Source organism: Melanerpes formicivorus, unplaced genomic scaffold (genome assembly GCF_026170545.1).
Source record: "Melanerpes formicivorus ecotype bairdi unplaced genomic scaffold, bMelFor1.0.p_v2 SCAF_21, whole genome shotgun sequence".
NCBI lineage: Eukaryota > Metazoa > Chordata > Aves > Piciformes > Picidae > Melanerpes > Melanerpes formicivorus.
Window position 1 is genome coordinate 7313241 of NW_027142373.1, and position 16840 is coordinate 7330080.

At 55.3% G+C, this 16840-nt stretch overlaps 1 protein-coding gene across 8 annotated transcripts in view; it reads left to right on the forward strand.

The window, feature by feature from the left end:
• Positions 1–16840, forward strand: part of RBFOX3 (RNA binding fox-1 homolog 3) — a 191852-nt gene that overhangs the window by 138135 nt on the left and 36877 nt on the right. For all 8 annotated transcript variants that reach the window (XM_068151296.1, XM_068151301.1, XM_068151298.1 and 5 more), the window contains exon 3: positions 15915–15959. The gene's annotated coding sequence lies outside the window, so the exon portion shown is untranslated. The remainder of the gene's footprint in view (positions 1–15914; positions 15960–16840) is intronic.

Sequence of the window (16840 nt, forward strand, 5' to 3'; positions counted from 1 at the left end):
GCTGCTCTCGTGCTTCAGCGGGGCATGTGCAACTTCCATGGCTGCTGGAGGATAACATGGTCCTCTGCTGAGCTGCCACCAAACCCCCAGGTCATCCTGCCCTGTACCACCAGCTGGTACCTCTCTCTCTGGAGTCAGACCCCCTAGAGATTGGTCAGCTGAGGAGGAAAGGTCACATCGTGTCCCAGCATGTCCCAGAGACTGGGGGACCCTGGCAGTGCTGGTGCTGTCAGCAGCACTGGGTACCAGCCCTTACACTGCCTGGTGTTGGGGCTGCTGAGGGCAGCGCTGGGAGCCAGGCAGGACGAGCAATTGCCGTGGTGATGAATGGCACACTGGTGGGAGCTGACAGCTCGCTGTGCCCGTGGTGCCAATGAGCAGCTGGATCTTCTGCTCTTGACAAGCTGTTCCAAGCCCCCCCGGGCTGCCGGGGCCGTGCCCCGCTGCCAGCCAGGCCACAGGAGCTGTGCCGACAGCCTGCACCACGGCAGCTCTCCCTGCTCCTGCGGCGAGGAGGGCTCGCGGTCGGTTTGGAGATTCTGGCAGCGTCGTCTGGCTTTATTAAGCTAATAAAACAATGTTAAGTATCCACGCTCTGGAGCCCCCTGAGGTCGTTTTATGTGCAGAGAGGAGCCGGGGGATCCCAGAGCCTCCGCACTGATGATTGCTCTGTCACGCTAATAAATAGAAAGGAGCAGGTAGCACTGCGCCAGGCTGCGGGGCAGCTGCAGCCGGCACAGCAGGACACGCCTTTGCCTCTCCCAATGTGCCCACTGCAGCCAGAGCTTGGGTACCCTGTGAAGCACCTGCTGCCCTTGCTGTCCCCTCTGGGCTTTTGGCAAACGTGAGCGGAGCAGTGGAAGCTGCTGGCCCCTCAAGGGATGCTGGTGGCATCTCCATCTGCCTGTCCTCTGGTGCAAGTGGCTGTACAGTGCCAGAGCCCAGCTGGGAGAGTGTTCTCTCGCCCTGCACCAGGTCTCAGAACTATAGATGTGGTACTGAGGGACACGGTTTAGTGGTGACTTGGCAGCGTGAGGTTTTCAGTTGGATTTGATTATTGTGAAGGTCTTTTCAATCTCAGTGTTTCAGCGACTCCACCTCTGGTCCCAGCGTTGGGGTTGAGCTGCCCTGGCAGCACCAAACTGGTGCTTTATAAAACTGGGCAGGGTCTCCCTGGCTGCAAACTGCCCGCAGCTTTCCCCGTGCTGCAGTGCATCCATGTGGGGTGGTGGTGGCAGGCACTGGCAGCATGCAAAGCAGGCCGTGTATAATAGATAATAATTAATAGACTGCTCCGGCGGCTAGCTAGGTAAGTAGATAAATAATTTTAATTATCCTTGGGGAGGCTGTAAATTCGCACACAGCCCTTTATTAAACTCTCTGTTTACAACAGTCATTTATATTGTGTGTCATTTTGCATAAAACCCCCTTGGGGCCGAGGAACGCTGCGTAATAAGGGCTCCGTTATTGCCAGTACCTCTGCTCGAGGGCAGGAGCGCTGCGGGCCGGGAGCTGGCGGCTGCGGGACATCAGCACCCTGGCCAAGGGACAGTTGTGGGTCTCCCGGGAGCCTTTGGTGTGCTCTTCCTGTAGGCGAGGAACTGGGTGCTGTGATCCAGCTGTATCAGGCTTTGCTGCCCAAGGGGGTCCCTGAGAGGTCGCCTTGGGCTCCTGCTCCTTCCCAGGGGAGTTGATGTTTCTGTGTGGATGGCAGGGTATTTCCCCCCGCCCGGGTTTTGCGCATGTCTCTCAAAAGAACCATAAATTCCGAGCTGTGAAATCCTGCTGCGTCAGCAGTCTGCAAAATGAATTGATATTAAACGTGACAAAAGTCTCTCTAATTCACCCTGGCCAGTTTCTTGCTTCCCTTCCTGAAGATGTAATTGAAAAGTGGAAGAATGGAGATTGCCATCATCCCTGCCTGGAATAGCACTGAGCCATCTACTGCTGGGAGCCTCATTAATTAAGGATTATTTACAAATACCTCTGCTCTCACTGTGCTGCATACCTTGCCCCATCCACACCTGGCTACTCTCCTCCTTGTCACACAGCTGCTTCCCAGGCCCATCGGCCCCTGGGCACCCACATGTTGCCGTGGCTCCCCGGGAGCTCCAGGAGCTGGTGTTGCTGGGGCAGGGGGCGGCAGGAGCTGCGCTGCTCCCCGTGGTGCTGGTGCGGGGCTCACCGTGGCAGCAGAGCGACCTGCTCGCCCGCCGTAGCGACCTCGCTTGCAGAGGACTCTGCTCCCAGGGCTAATTTGTTTTCGATGGCAGGTTCTGGCAGAGTCCCTGCCAACATCAGGACAGGAGTCTTTGGGGGTTTAAAATTACTTTTACAGGAACAGTGTGTGGTTCTCCATTCCTGGATGCTTCGAAGGGCCTTTTTTTTTTAATTCTTTTTTTTTTTCCTCGTTGCTGGAGCAGGGGCTGGGTGCTGCTGCTCAGGTACCAGAACCAACCAGGCTTGTACCCAGTGCCCTTTGTTCACCCAGCCAAGGGGCACGTGTGCCATGGGAGGACCCAGAACCATGCACACCATGCCTACACCCAGCAGGTTTCACAAGAGGGTTTTGCTCTGGTGAGACCCCACCTGGAGTACTGCATCCAGTTCTGGAACTCTTATTACAAGAAGGATCTGGACAGGCTGGAGCATTTTGGAGCATGTCCAGAGAAGGGCCACAAGGATGATCAGAGAGCTGGAGCTCCTCTCCTGTGAGGACAGACTGAGGGAGTTGGGGCTGTTCAGTCTAGGAAAGAGAAGGCTTTGAGGAGACCTTCTTGTGGCCAGTGCCTGAAGGGAGCTACAAGAAAGCTGGAGAGGGATGTTTTAGGGTGTCAGGTAGTGATAGGACATGGTGAAATGGATCAAAAATAGAAATGGGTGGATTTAAATTGGATGTCAGGAAGAAGTTCTTCCCCATGAGGGTGGTGAGACACTGGAACAGGTTGCCCAGGAAGGTGGTAGAAGCCTCATCCCTGGAAGTTTCTAAGGCCAGGCTGGATGTGGCTGTGAGCAACCTGCTCTAGTGTGAGGTGTCCCTGCCCATGGCAGGGGGGTTGGAACTGGATGATCCTTGAGGTCCCTTCCAACCCTAACAATTCTATGGTTCATGTTCTCAGCAGCATGCAGCTTCCCTGAGAAGCACCAGCTGGTGACGATGGGTGGCTGGGTGGCACTGTACACCTATGGGTTAGGCAGTTCATGTAGCAGTGGGGTGGGGAGGCTCCTGCCAGGCAGGCAAGCAACTGTGCCGGTGATGCCTTTGGGTAAGGACAGCATTTTTTGGAGCCGCCTCAAGACCTGTGCTTGCTCTGACTCCAGACATGTACAGAGAGGTAACTTTGCAGTCAAAGAACTCTAGAGTTTAATATCCCCACCATCAGGGCTGACATTTATGTCGTTAATTTTAAAACACTTTATTTCTTCTCTATTAAGTTAGACTCATTTCCAACAGGCTAAATAACTCTCTCTCCTTAACTGTGGGCTGGTGTTTTATTGTTTCCTTCCCCCTGCGGTTTTTGTTCCCTTTCTGAGAAGCTCAGCAAGATAGAAGGAGATGGGAGAATGCTGTGCCCTGTGGTGTTTCCCTCCCTGGAGGTGTTCAAGGCCTTGAGCTACCTGGAAGGTGTCCCTGCCCATGGCAGGGGGATTGGAACTAGATTATCTTTAAGGTCTTTTCCAACCCAAACCATTCTATGAATCTCTGATCCTGGTGTGCCCCAGCAGATGGGCAGCTGTAGCCTCCTTGCTAGAGGAGACAAGAATGTGTCCCTGAGCTTTTTTTCCTTTCTTTTTTGGGGGGGGTGGGTGGGGGGTAGAGGAATGTGTGATGATGAAAGAGTCAAAGACTGGAGAAATTGGACAGAAGCACTTTACCACTCCCCTTTCATTCGTTTCCAGAGCCTGGAGGGACTGTGTGTTGTGGTGGCTTCCCAGGATTTAAAAGTCCCACGTGATGGTTCCGCATGGGAGACCGTCTCTGGCCTGGCAGATCTGTGTGTGCAGAGGGACAATAGTCAGAAATGTGCTGGTTCTCTACTCCCATCGGTTGCCATCTGCAGAGCAACTGCCTGTGGCTTTGCTGTGGGTAGTCTGGGCAAGGTGGGGTTAACCTGGCAGTGCTGGGACTTGACCAGCCCTAGTGATGCCCAGACCTGATGGCTGCAGATGCAGGAGGGGTTATCTGACTCTGAAAGGGAAGTTTCTGTCTCCCTCCCCACCCATCTGCCTCGGCCCTTTCCCAGAGATGTTTCTTCTGACTTGTCTCCTGGCTTGTCCCTCTTGCCAGTCCTGAAGGGCTTGTGCAGCACGATCCCCTCTGCTGATCCTGTCCCTCCAGTGGTGCTAGGACCCATCACCCTCCTGCGCAGAGGGGGCTGTGCCCATCCTCACCCTGCCAGGGCTGCCACCAGCCTGACCTGGGCTCACCATGCAGGGGGCTGGTTTTGGGACCCCGTGTGGGGAGGAGCTGTGCTGGGCCAGGGTCATCTTTTATTTTTAGCAATCGATGTTATTGATGCCGTGCTAGCTGGAGGAAGCCACTGGAGGGCTGTTCTTCCATCTCATTACATTTAGAGCTGAACTATCCCCTTTTTATATAAATCTTGACACATAAAGATAAAATACAGCATTCTCTATAGAGCTGGAGGCTGGAGTCAGGGCTGGCACTGGCTGGGGCCACCCTGTGCACACTTGTGCTGGGGAGTCCCTCGCTCTGCTGGGAGGAATAGGCTGGGCTGAGCCAGAGATGCTAAAAACTGCGCTGGAGGAGCTGTCCCCTCAGGGTCCAGCCGCTGCCGTGTTCCTCCCTGGGGCTGGGATACTCCTGGGGATCTCTCCATGCTTCCTGGCCCTCGACACTCCTCTCCTGACAGCCAGCTGTGTGAGGGTCTGAGCTTCTGATAATAACAGGAGGTGGGGCTGGAAAAACTGCTCTGTGCATCAGTCCAACACCTGCCAGCATCCTGTGTCTGACATCCATGGAACTCATGGTCTGTGGGACCCACTGGAGATGCTGCTAGGGGGTCCTGATGCTCAATGCAGGCTGGAGGGACTTGGGCTTTCATGCACAGCCAGCTGGAATGCAGCACTGAGACACTGTCCCCAGCTCTGTGCCCCCTCCCTGGGCAGGTGGAAACTGCTCAGAGGGGCTGGGCTCTCCCTCACCTCTCCCCTTGGCACTGGTGCCCAGTGCTGGGAGAGTCACGCTGCTGCTGCTTCATTAGTGCTAAGACTTGGCCAAGCTCTTTGATTAATGCACCGACTTGAGCAGCAGAAACTAGTGCAGAGATGAAATGGAAACCCCAGGCTTTCTCCCAGCACAGTCTCTGCCCCAGCCTGCTCCCTCGATAGAAACTCAATCCCAGCTGGAGGGATCGATGCTAACCCTCTCACTGTCCACGCTAGGCCTGCACAGGCATCTCTGTCTGGGGGGGAGGGGAGGACTGCTGCCAGCCTGCTCACCCTGGGGGATTGCCCTAGACCATCACCTGTGTGGCTGGAGGGCATGAGATGCCCTTTGGGGACAGACCCCTGGCCGTGGCCCTCCTGACCACAGCAATGGGCAGCCCTGGACAGGTGAGCAGGAGGAGCCTGAGGCATGTAGGGAGCAGGAAAATCTCCAGCTTTCCCGTGGGTCCTTGCTCCTCCCGGGCTGCAGCAGCATGTCCCTCTGGAGTCGGGCATGCAGAGCTGTTGCCCTGGCTCAGAGGGACATCTCAGCTCAGGCATGGAGCTGGTTTCCAGTGAAAGCAGCCCAGCAGTGGTGCTGCGGCTGCCCAGCCGCAGCGGAGAGGTCTCTTTTCATTTACTTTTGTAGTTTTTCATTTCGAGAGGAAATTAAGCTACAGAGAGAGGGAAAAAAAATACAAAACAACAAAACACCAAACCTTTTTTTAAAGCAATGCATCAACACATCCCTTGAGGGGAAAACACTCTTACATGGAGGTTTTCCTGCACTTTAGTTGTCCTCTGTGTCTCAGCTCCCCTGCGCTTTCAGAATGCTCGCCCCTGGCCAATTCCTACGCTCTGGGTTTTTGGTGGTTCAGGGTTTTGTTTCTGAGGCTTTTTTTGTTGTTTGTTTGTTTGGTGGTGGTGGTTGGGTTTTCTTGCTATTGTTTCCAATCAATTTTACACTAGGTTTGTATTTAGGATAAAAGCCTTCCCCGTCCTCCGCTCGCTCTGCTGTGTTTTGTACCCCTGCGTCTCTGCCGATGCAGCCCAGGAGCAGTGGGGGCCAAGCTGTCCCTTGCCTGTGGGTCACTTACCTCTGCTCTGGGACCAACTCTGGGTGTCGACAGCTGAGGACATCATGATGAGCGCTTCTTCGGTGCTCTAAGCCTGCTGGCTGGCTGCTCAGTGTTTCCATGGGCTCCTCCAGCAGCTCTGGTCCCAGCCATCCTGCTGGCCGCCGCATCCCTCCCTTGCTCCGCACCAAGCGATCTCGGTGGTGGTCACCCCTGGAGTGGAGCTGTCTCCTTTTGTCACATCCCATCGGGTTCTCACTAAAGAGGTTGAGCCACAAGTTAATTTATGGTGTATGGGGGAGCTGGGGGTGGGAGTAACGTCTGCCCTCTAAATAAGTCATGAAGCAGGATCCCAACAGCACAATTAGAATCTTCTGTTAATGAGTATTTATGGGGCTGGGAATGCTTATTTAACCTGCCTATATTAAATATTAAACCAAATTATAATATTTATAACTGTATTTACAAGAAAAGGGAGTGGTGTGTTGCTGGGGCTATGGTGTAGGGGTTTAGTGTGAGGGGTGTGCTAGGGCTGGAGGGGCTGCGGGTAGTGTACAGTGGCTTGAGAGGACCAGAAAAAACATCTTGTCTCTGTCCCCCACACCTGTGCCTTGCAGATGGCTTATCCAGAGCATCCTCATGGAGCAAGGGAGCCTGTCCTGCCTCAGCAGGAGGGACAAGGGTCCCTGCTGGCAGCTGGCACGGGGGGATACAGCTGGGCACCACCTCTGCTCATCCCTCCCCCTCTGGGTGCTGTGGAGCCAAGCTGTGCCAGCCATCCCCTACTGGGCTCTCATCTAGTAGTGAGGCACAAGCCATTGGCCTTCTGCTGGGCTTCCCTGTCCTCAGCCCTAGCATTCAGGCAAAGGCCTCTGTGAAAACACAACCCCATGCATATCCCATGAGGGAAGAGGGAAAAGCACCACCAAAAGAACCTGGCAGGACAAGACCCAGCAGGGATACAGGCAGGGTGCTGTTAGCAGAGTCCCAGCTGAGGCAAGCACCCAGCTGAACTGGGAATTGGGAAGTCTGTTGGTGAACCAGCTGATAGTCCTTCTTTTGTAGCTCCCTCACTACAAGAAGGACATTGAGGTGCTGGACCAAATCCAAAGGGTGGCAATGAAGCTGCTGACAGGCCTAGAGCACAAATCTTATGGCTGAAGGAAGTCATGTAGCTGAAGTTGTTCAGCCTGGAGTAAAGGAGGCTCAAGGGAGACCTTTCACAACTCCCTGAAAGGAAGGTATAACAATGTGGTGGTTGGTCTCTTCTCCCAAGTAACAAGTGATAGGACAAGAGGAAACAGCCTCAAGTGTGCCAGGGGAGGCTTAGGTTGGATGTTAAGTAAAATTTCTTCCCTGAATGAGTTGTCAAGCCTGGAAGAGGCTGCTCAGGGCACTGGTGGAGTCCCCATGACTGAAGGGGTTTTAAAAGCTGCCTAGATGTGGTGCTGGGGGACGAGGTTTAGTGGTGCCTTGGCAGTGTTGGGTTAATGAATGGACTTCATGATCTTGAAGGTATTTTCCAGCCAAAACGATTCTGTGATGCTGTGATTCTAAGCAAACTGTGTTGTCAGCCCACAACAAGCTGGGCATGCATTCCTCCAAAGAGCTTGCTGGGGGCTTCTTTGCCACAGGGGCCCTGCCCACACTGCCCTGGGGGGCTTTTGTTCTCCAAATCAGAGGGGGAAGGAATCATCTGCTGTGTTTGGAGTTGCAGTGTCCAGCTGACCTGCAGGGATGATGAGCTTTGCCAGATCTTTGCTTCTTTCTGTCCTATGCTCTGCCATCAAACTACATCAGCAGTCCTGATAGTGAGGACCCAAGAGCCCTATAATTCCTCATAGGTCCTTCTCCAACCCTTGGGCTGGGTCTGGGCAGGACATGATCTGTGGCAGGCAATGTTGAGGCAGCAGGTGCCCCTTAGCTGCAGGTAGTGGGGATGTCTGACAACCCACTGTGCCTACTCTGCTGCCCTGAGCGGGTTCTTAGGGTAACCAGGGGTCCCAACCCTAGATACAGCACTGCTTGCTGGGCCAAGCATCTGTCAGGGTCTTGGGTCTGTATAAAATCCCCTGCCTCATGGTGAAGGGGACAGAATCAGGCTGTGACACCCCTGGGCTGTGTTCCACACCGAGAGCAGCAGGTCTGGCAGAGGCAAGAGCAAAGCACTTATAGGAGCAGAGAAGCAGCCCCAGGAGACTCTCAGATGCTGAGGGCAGCTGAGAGGAGACCTGTGGCAGGGTCTCTGCAAAGGTTCAGTGCTGTTGTGACCACTAACAGTATTTTCAGGTATGCAATCTAAGATAATGACAGGGCTAATCAAATCCCCAGCCTAAGCTGTTGGGTTTGGGGTCAGGAGGGAATGTACTGCACCTAGAGCAGCAGTGCTTAATTGCTTTTGTCTGCCTGTGAATTGGAGGAGGCAGCTGGGCTTGGTGGGCCACGGGGTCTCAGCGCAGGTCTCGCAGCTGCCTGTGGCTGGGTGGCTGCTGCATGCTGGAATTTTACTCCTTTATGGTAGAGCCAAGGCTCCCATTCTGCTGCCCCCAGCAACTGCAGGAGATAAATGAAAAGTCCCCCCCACCCCACGCTCCCAAAGTCGGTGTGATTGCAGGTTCTGCAGCCCGTGGCAGATAAAATGATGATTAAGGGGTCCTACCCTATAAGCAGACAACCATGTTGACCTTATTTAGGCTCCTAATCAATTTGCCCCCAGTGTGATTAATTGAGATGCTTGCCATTGATTTTCCGTGAGACAGGAGCGGCTGAGGTGGGATTCGCAGGGATGCCTGCGGGGACGTCTCTGACTGTTCGCCGCAGCAGCAGCGAGAGGCTGAGCCGTGCCGAGTCCTCTGCCAGGCTGGGATTATCCTCGGCTGCAGCTCCTGGGGCTGGCTCCTGGAGGCTGCTGTGGGACTGACTCCCTGCCTCTGTCAAAGGGCTGGGCAATTTAGAGCTGGGCACAGAGTTTCAGGTGGGATTAAAGCTTTCCAGGAGCCCTCCTGCACCCCGCAAACAGTGCAGCAGATCTGGGCCCCTGGGAGGGATGGGGCAGCCTGTATGCTGCCTGTATGCTGCCCAGGGTCCCTGCCTGCTGCTTGTCTGGACACCATCCCTCCTGCCCATGGGTGCACAGTTCGGGTCCTCCTTTGCCACCAACTACAGCAGTGCCAGCAAGAGAGTCCCTAGAGCATGAGCTTGGCCTGGGCACACTGCAAGGGGTGGCATGATCCCCTCCCTGCGTGTCCCCACTGGAGATGCCGTGGGATCCCCAAGCACTGGGGCCCTATGTGAACTGCTAGCAGCTGCCAGAGTGGGAAAGGCTCTGCCCAGAGCTGCGTGTTGGGGGTGAAGGACCTCCAGCATGGGTGATTGGAAAGGATTTTCTAGCTAAATTGCTGAGCAGATGGATTTACCCTGGACTGGTCCTTGTGGACTCTGGAACATTTTCTCTTCTGTCACGGTTCCTTTTTATGACCTGCCATTTGCTCCAGCAAGCGAGAAGTGAGCCCTTGGCGTCCAGCTCCTGCTCCGGCTGCCGGTCAGGAACGCGGTGGCGGCGCTGCCGGGAGCCGCCCGCTCCTTTTCAGGAACGGTGCCGAGCCCTGGCAGGGCACCCCTGCCCGCCCCTGATCCCTGGGCATGCTGTGCTGCTGCCCGCCCGCCCAGCTCTCTGCCCGTGTTGCCTGCCCTGGCTGACAGGTGCTGAAGAGGTGGGAAGGGGCAGCTCCTGCTGAGGCAGGAGGAGCTGGCAGCTGCCGGCTGGCACAGGAGGATGCTGTGCCAGCGATACGGTGCGGTTTATAATGAGCTGTGGATCGTTACAGCGACCACCTGCAGTGTGGGTCCAGCCAGCTTGGGTCCAGCCAGGGGGTCTACTTCATGGGGAAGAGTGATGCCCATCCTCTTCACTGCCCTGTCTCCTCCACTGCCCCATTGCATGAGGAGGGCAGCAACAGATCTTGCCTAAGGCAGAGCTGTGAGCCCTGGCACTGCTGGGGCGGGAGCAGTGGCAGCAGGCTGGGGAAGTGCTACCCACCGCACCCAGTCAGGGCTCCATGTGTAGTTTCTCTCATGGTCTGGTGGCCCATCAGCTCTGCTAATTACACGCTGGCTGATCACAGCCCTGGGCGGAGCAGCTGCCAGCCACTGGAGCTCACGCTTCCCATGCACTGGGTGTGTTTTCTGCCCCTCCAGCACCTCCCCAGTGCTGGGGATAGCCCTTTGGAAGTGGCAGACCCCTCCATGGTGGCAGCATGTGCAGAGGGGTCAGCGGTGGCCCCCAGAGGGCAGGCTGGGTGTTTCTCTCACTCTGTAATTAGCACTTCCTTGTGGTGATCAGGCTGGTTACTTTGGTCTCCACCATCCCTCTTCATGACTGATATTTCTCTTTCTTAGAAGAAGGCAGAAGGACGACATGCTATCTCCCACCAAGAGCCCTTCCCCTTCCTTCAGCAGCGCTTCTGCCATTTACATTAAAGGCTATAACGGGTTGGAGTAAATGGAGCAGGTTTGCAATTAGTTTTCAAAGTACTTATCTCATTAAAGTAAATGAATTATTGATTTAGTGACACTCATGCTTTTAGTGAGAGGCACAGTGCCATCACCACTCTGTTCCCTGGCTCACAACAGTGGTGGCCAGCCCCTGCACGCCGGCTCCTTGTGTGCACGTGTGTGTGGGAGCAGCAGGTAGCCTCTCTACCCCTTTGGCTTCACAGCCAAAGCAGACCCATACTGGACACGAGAATCCCATCCTGGTGAGGGCAGGTGTCAGGGAGTAGGGTCCTCTGGGACCTGCCCTGCCAGCCAAGGGATGTACCCAGGGTGAGGTCCAGACACTCGTCTTGGCACATTCCTGTGGGCACAGCAGCCATGCTGGGACATCTCCTGCCAGCCCATCCATACTGTGCTAAAGGGAGGGAGGCAAGCAGGCCACCAGTGCCATGAGGTGCCTGGCTTATGGCAGCACAGCGGAGGACTGGTGTGAGGCTGCCAGGCAGTGTGAGAGGGCTGGGGCTGGTTCCGTGCACTGCCCATGCTGACTGTGGCTCCTCCAGCCAGTCCAGTGGGCAGGGTGTGTGGGGTGCATGCCAGCACTCAAAGCTGGATGCTGCCCGGCAGAGTGTGGCCACAGGAGGGTGAAGCTCTGAAGTGCTGTGCTGGAGCCAAATGCTTATGGCTGAACCTGCTGCCCCCCAGCCAGCTGCTGATTCAGCTCTTTTGCGCTTCTCTGTACAGAGATTTAATCTCTCCTGTAAGATAAAATACTCCATTAATGGGAACCTGCCTACTCAGAGCCGCCCCTCTTTGAGTTCCAGGCAGGAAGGGCTGTGCTCTTCTACTGCCAACAGCTGAGGCTGCTGCTCTGGGGAGTGTCTTGAGAATGGCCCTGTGTGCCTAGGAGGTGCCTGGCCCTGCACAGCCAGCTCTGCAGCTGGACATACATCCCCTTCCCTCCTGTGCCCCCTGTGCATGTGGGCTGTGGGAGAGATGCCAGCAGGATAAGCTGGGAATGCCAGACTTTTCTGGCAGTGCCTGCTGTGTCAGTGGGTGCCACATGGCCATGGGTGATGTGTCAGAAGCACTTTGTGCTCCTCGAGAATGTGGTGTGCTAGGAGGGAGGAGATGGCAATGAACACTAGGATATTGGATATTGGGAAGAATTTCTTCCCCCAAAGGGTTGTCAAACCCTGGAACAGGATGCCCAGGAAGTGGTGGAGTCTCCATCCCTGGAGGGATGTGAAAGATGTGTGGATGTGGTGCTGAGGGGCATGGTTTGGTGATGATTTGGAAGCGTTGGGTTAATGGTTAGATTCAATGATCTTGAAGGTCTTTTCCAACCAAGATGATTCCATGCTTCTGTGATGCTGTAAGTGCTGCAGGAGGAAGTGCCAGGGCATGAGCAAAAGTTGGAGCAGGAATTTGGGTTGAAAGGCTCACAGCAACGACTGAAGCTGATGTTTTGGTATCTGTAGTCAGGTCTGGCAATACTGGTAGGGGCTGTGCTGAGTGAGCATGCTCCCTGGGTCATGTCATCCCCTCCCTGCAGCTTCAGTTGTCCCTTGCCAAAGGAGACAGTTCTCCCTGGGTGGGTAGAAGGTGCAGGTTGCCCAGCATGGCTCATGCCATGCCAGCACTGTGCCAAGGACACTGCCCATCACCAGGAAGGGGTGAGCAGTGTGTGCTCCACCTGCACAACCCTTCCTGCAGCTGGGCACTGTGGGGTCACCTGGGCAGGCAGGAGCCAGCCAGCCATGGTGTTTGGAAGGGGGTTACCAAAGGGGCAGCTCCATGTGTTATCACTGTCCCCACGAAGTGACTGAATGTTCTGGACTGGAGCCACTGCTTTGAGGACTGTCCTGAACAGTTACTCAGCCCCAAAGCTGTCCTGGTGATGATTCCTTGCCCAGCCCTGCTGTGAGAGCCAGGGCTCCTCCCAGTGCTGCCCAAGCACCAGAAGATGCCAGCTCTTGGCCGACAGGGGCGTGCCAGTCCCAGCTCAGCAAACGGCGATGAAACACATCCCGTGAGCTGCACCGCGGGATCCGACCCCACAGGCCTGCCCCGTGCCCTGGCCCCTGCCACCCGCCTCCAGGAGCTGCTGGGAAGGAACAGGGCATTTCATCTTTCTTAGGTTAAAAAACAAGAAAGAAAGAAAGAAAGAAAGAAAGAAAGAAGAAGAAGGATAAAAAAAAAAACCCTTCTCATTTAATTAAAAGTGTTGACATTGTGCCTGGCCATCCCTCCCGCCAGAGAACGTGGTTATAAATTAAACATTAAACCTTTAATGGCCCATAAAGAAATATTCGCTTGCTGCTTATGTATATAGGGGATATAAATAGAGAGGGCTGCTGGGGGGAGGGGCAGGATGTTATATATTTATTTTTTTTTTCCCCTCAGCCAGATAATCTTTGCTAATGAATTTAATTAAAAGCAAAATTAATTCAGGATTGTGGGGTTTTTTTTGGTGAAGGAAAGGGGAGGGGGTGTGGCAAACTCTACTTTGAGAAGCTACCGAGAAGTCTCCCAGCAAAGCGGAGCGGCCGGCCCGGGCCTGCTGCAGGGTTTGAACCAGGGCTGCAAAGTAGGGATGGAGGTTGTTGGGATGCAGCTACCTGTGGGGCTTGTGCAGCTGGTGGGTTGGGTGACACGAGTTGTGCTTCCAGAAGATGCCCTGCAGATGCCCTGCTTTGGATCTCTGGTGGGGTTTAGCTGGTTTTGGTTTCACTTGTGAGCTGGCCTGTGCTGGGCTCACCTGTTCTGGCTGCAGGTCCCTGCAGCGTGGGGCTCCAGGCAGAACCAACCAGCCTGGAGCTTTGCCAAAGAAGCAGGGACAGGGGCAAGATCATAGTATCAGTCAGGGTTGGAAGGGACCACAAGGATCATCTAGTTCCAACCCCCCTGCCATGGGCAGGGACACCCCACACTAGATCAAGCTGGCCAGAAATATTTGTTCTGGTGCTGACTGCCTGGGAGAAGAGACCAACCCCCTCCTGGCTACAGCCACCCTTCAGGTAGTTGTAGAGAGCAATAAGGTCTCCCCTGAGCCTCCTCTTCTCCAGGCTAAACAACCCCAGCTCCCTCAGCCTCTCCTCATAGAGCTTGTGCTCAAGGCCTCTCCCCAGCCTCATTGCCCTTCTCTGGACACATTCAAGTGTCTCAATGTCCTTAAACTGAGGGGCCCAGAAGAGCTTTTACTTTTGCTAACTATGTTGACTGTGCCATTGTGAAAGAACAAATGCAACAAAACCAAGATCTCCCCAGTAATGCTGATCCCAGTTGCCCAGAGCCCTGAGCTGGTCCTAGCACACCTCCAGTCAATGCTCCGTCAGGATTTTTCCTCTCCTGCTTTGCAGTGTGCACAGGACAGGGAGGTTTCATCTGAGCAGCTCAGTCCCTGCAGTGATTGGGACCACCTGAGATTTTTGCCTGGGCTGTTGCCAGGCTCAGCAAGCTCCCCGGGTGAGCACAGCACATCCTGGCTGCTGGGGCCCCAAGGTGCTGTGGGGAGCTGCTCAGAAGGAGCCTTCCTTGGGAAATGTGTTTGGGAAATGAGATTTTAGCCATCGCTGTACCTCCCTGAGGACAGCAAGCATCCTTCAATTATTCATTGCCAAACAGGCTGTCTGGGCTCCCAGCACACCCAAACCCTGTGTAGCACAGGCTGGAGTTCTCCCCTCCTGCTCCACTGTCTCCTGCCTGCCCCAGCCAGGGATCCTGTGAGCACTTCTTGCTGAGGCCGAGGAAGACCTCGGGAGCAAGGCTGGAGGCTGTGCCATCCCCGTGGCAGTGCTGGGGGTTACCTTGCTGTTGGAAACTCCAGGGTGTCCAAACAACTTTTTTAGGGCACCTGTGTCCCGCAGCTCACTTTGTCCTGGTGCAGGGGGGCCAGGGTGGGGAGACCCCAAGCCTGGAAACACGTCTGGCTGGGTGAGAGCTTTCTGGAGGGTTTTTATCATAAGAGCACTAATGGAAGTCAGCACCAGCCTAATGAGCTGTGCTCCTCCATGAATCTGATTCATTGAGGCAGGAATTACCATAATTGATTATCCTGCTGCGTGGCTGAGAGCTGTGTTTGCTAACAGCAGTGCCTGGGAACCTGCTCCGACCTTCCTGAGCTGCCACTGTGTGTGGCTTGGCCACTGGGCTAGCCATGGGCCACCCTCTCACAGGGACCCAGCTATGAACCACACTCTGGCAGGGATCCAGCCATCAGCCCTGCTCTCACAGGGAGCTGGCGGTGGGTTTGGAGCAGCATCTGCTCACCTGGCCCCAGGCACAGGGTCCCTTCAGCTGTACTTGTGCACTCAGGGCTGCCATGCTTTAAGGTGCTGCCTTCTGGGGCAAGGGATCAGGGGAGCATTGCAGCTTCTGCAATTAGGAGCAGAGCTGTTGCTGCCTACCTGAGTCACTGGCACTCGACTCCCCCAGGTCCCCAAAGAAGCAGTTAGCAAACACCAGCAGCCCTCACTCTTTTAAGAATGCTCTCGTGATGTAGAAGTTGCTCTCATTATTTTTGAGGGTCTGACATGATTTATGAACGTTTGTGTTGGCAACATTGAAAAAGCCAATTAGTTGAAGTGCAGCTTTCAAGAAGTTTTCTTTGAAATTTGGTGATCTTCTCCAAGAAGTGCCCTGAGCTGGGATGGCAGCTGGGATGGTGAGCTGCAGGGCTCACTCCTTGCAGGAGCGTGGGGCAGGGATGGGCACTGCCAAGGGCACAGAAATGCAGGAGTGTCCCTGGGTGTGTGCAGTGAGCTGGGGCAGGCAGAGGGCTTGGTGCTGTGTGTCCAGCACTTTGGTGATGGCTGTGTCTTACCCAACCCCTCTGAGCTGTGGGCTGTGTGGGGCCAGAGCTGCACTTGCAGAGAAGCTGAGGAATGGACTCATGGTCTGTTTGAGCTGGGTCAGGTTTGGGGTGCTCTGGCAGAGCTGGAGGTGGAAGTCCTGCTCCTGTTCCCCCCTGCACAGTGATGGGCAGGTGCTGCTGCTGCTGCTCAGCACTGGGGCTCAGCCACCACCTTTTAACCAGGGTGGGTTTCCCAGATCACATCCACACTGGGATTCAAACGTTTTGGCAGTCAATGAGCAAATGGCATTGACTGTAAGCAGGTTAGTGATGATGAGCATTGATTTTAATTCTTCCTCCTCTTTCTTGTCTTTCCTTAGAGAGCCCAGCACGAGCACCCTAGGAGGAACTGGCCTGAATAAAAGGTATGGAGGCGTTGGGTTCTGATGGGCCAGAGGGGTAAGGGCTGCTCTGGGGCTCAGGCAAGCGGCTTCTGGGCCCCACCGGCTGCATGCCCAATCCTGCATGTCCAGGGGCAGGCCGTGGGTGCTGCCTGAGCTGTGCGGGGCTGGGTGGGACAGGGCAGCACCCTCTGCCCACAGCTCCAGGGTCTGGAAGAGCTGTGCACTGGGGAGGGTCAAGAGGAAGGCTGCCACTCCTCTGTGCCAGCAGCCCCTGGCACCTGCTGGGTGCTGAGCCCCCGCACAGGCGTAGTGTGTGATGTGAGTCTGGATTGAGGAGGGCTGAGGGCCACGGTGTCTGTGAGCTGTCTGTGTGTGCTGGCATTGCTGTCTGTGCTCTGTGTGGCTCCCAAGGCCTCCCTGAGGAAGCCTTGAGGGGGGACCCAGCCCATGCCAGGATGGCACCATCCCCAGGTCCTGGCCCTGACCTGGAAGTTGCCCACTGCAGGAGGTGTTTGCCCCCAGGGTCCTGCAGCCTATGCCATGAGCTGTCACACCAGCTCATGGTGTGCCCTGGGTTGAGACCCAGCTCAAGCAGCCAGTGACTCGTGTGTGGAAAGAGCGGGCCAGACTGTGTGCCCCCTGCCAGCCCCATGCTTGTTGGGCAGATGGGATGGCTGCTTCCCATTGTAACCTCATGTTGCTGGGTGTCATGGCAGTAGACTCTTGTTCCATCACAGCCTGGGGAAACTAAGTCCCAGTAAACATCCATCCTGCTGAGTAAAGCACGAGCTTGTGCTCCCCCTTGGTCTAAGCCATTAAAGCAGAGGAGCAAAGATCAGACAAGGGCCTAAGGATAAGGATGCTGATGCATCTATTCTTCCATGCCCTGGCACTGGTGCAGA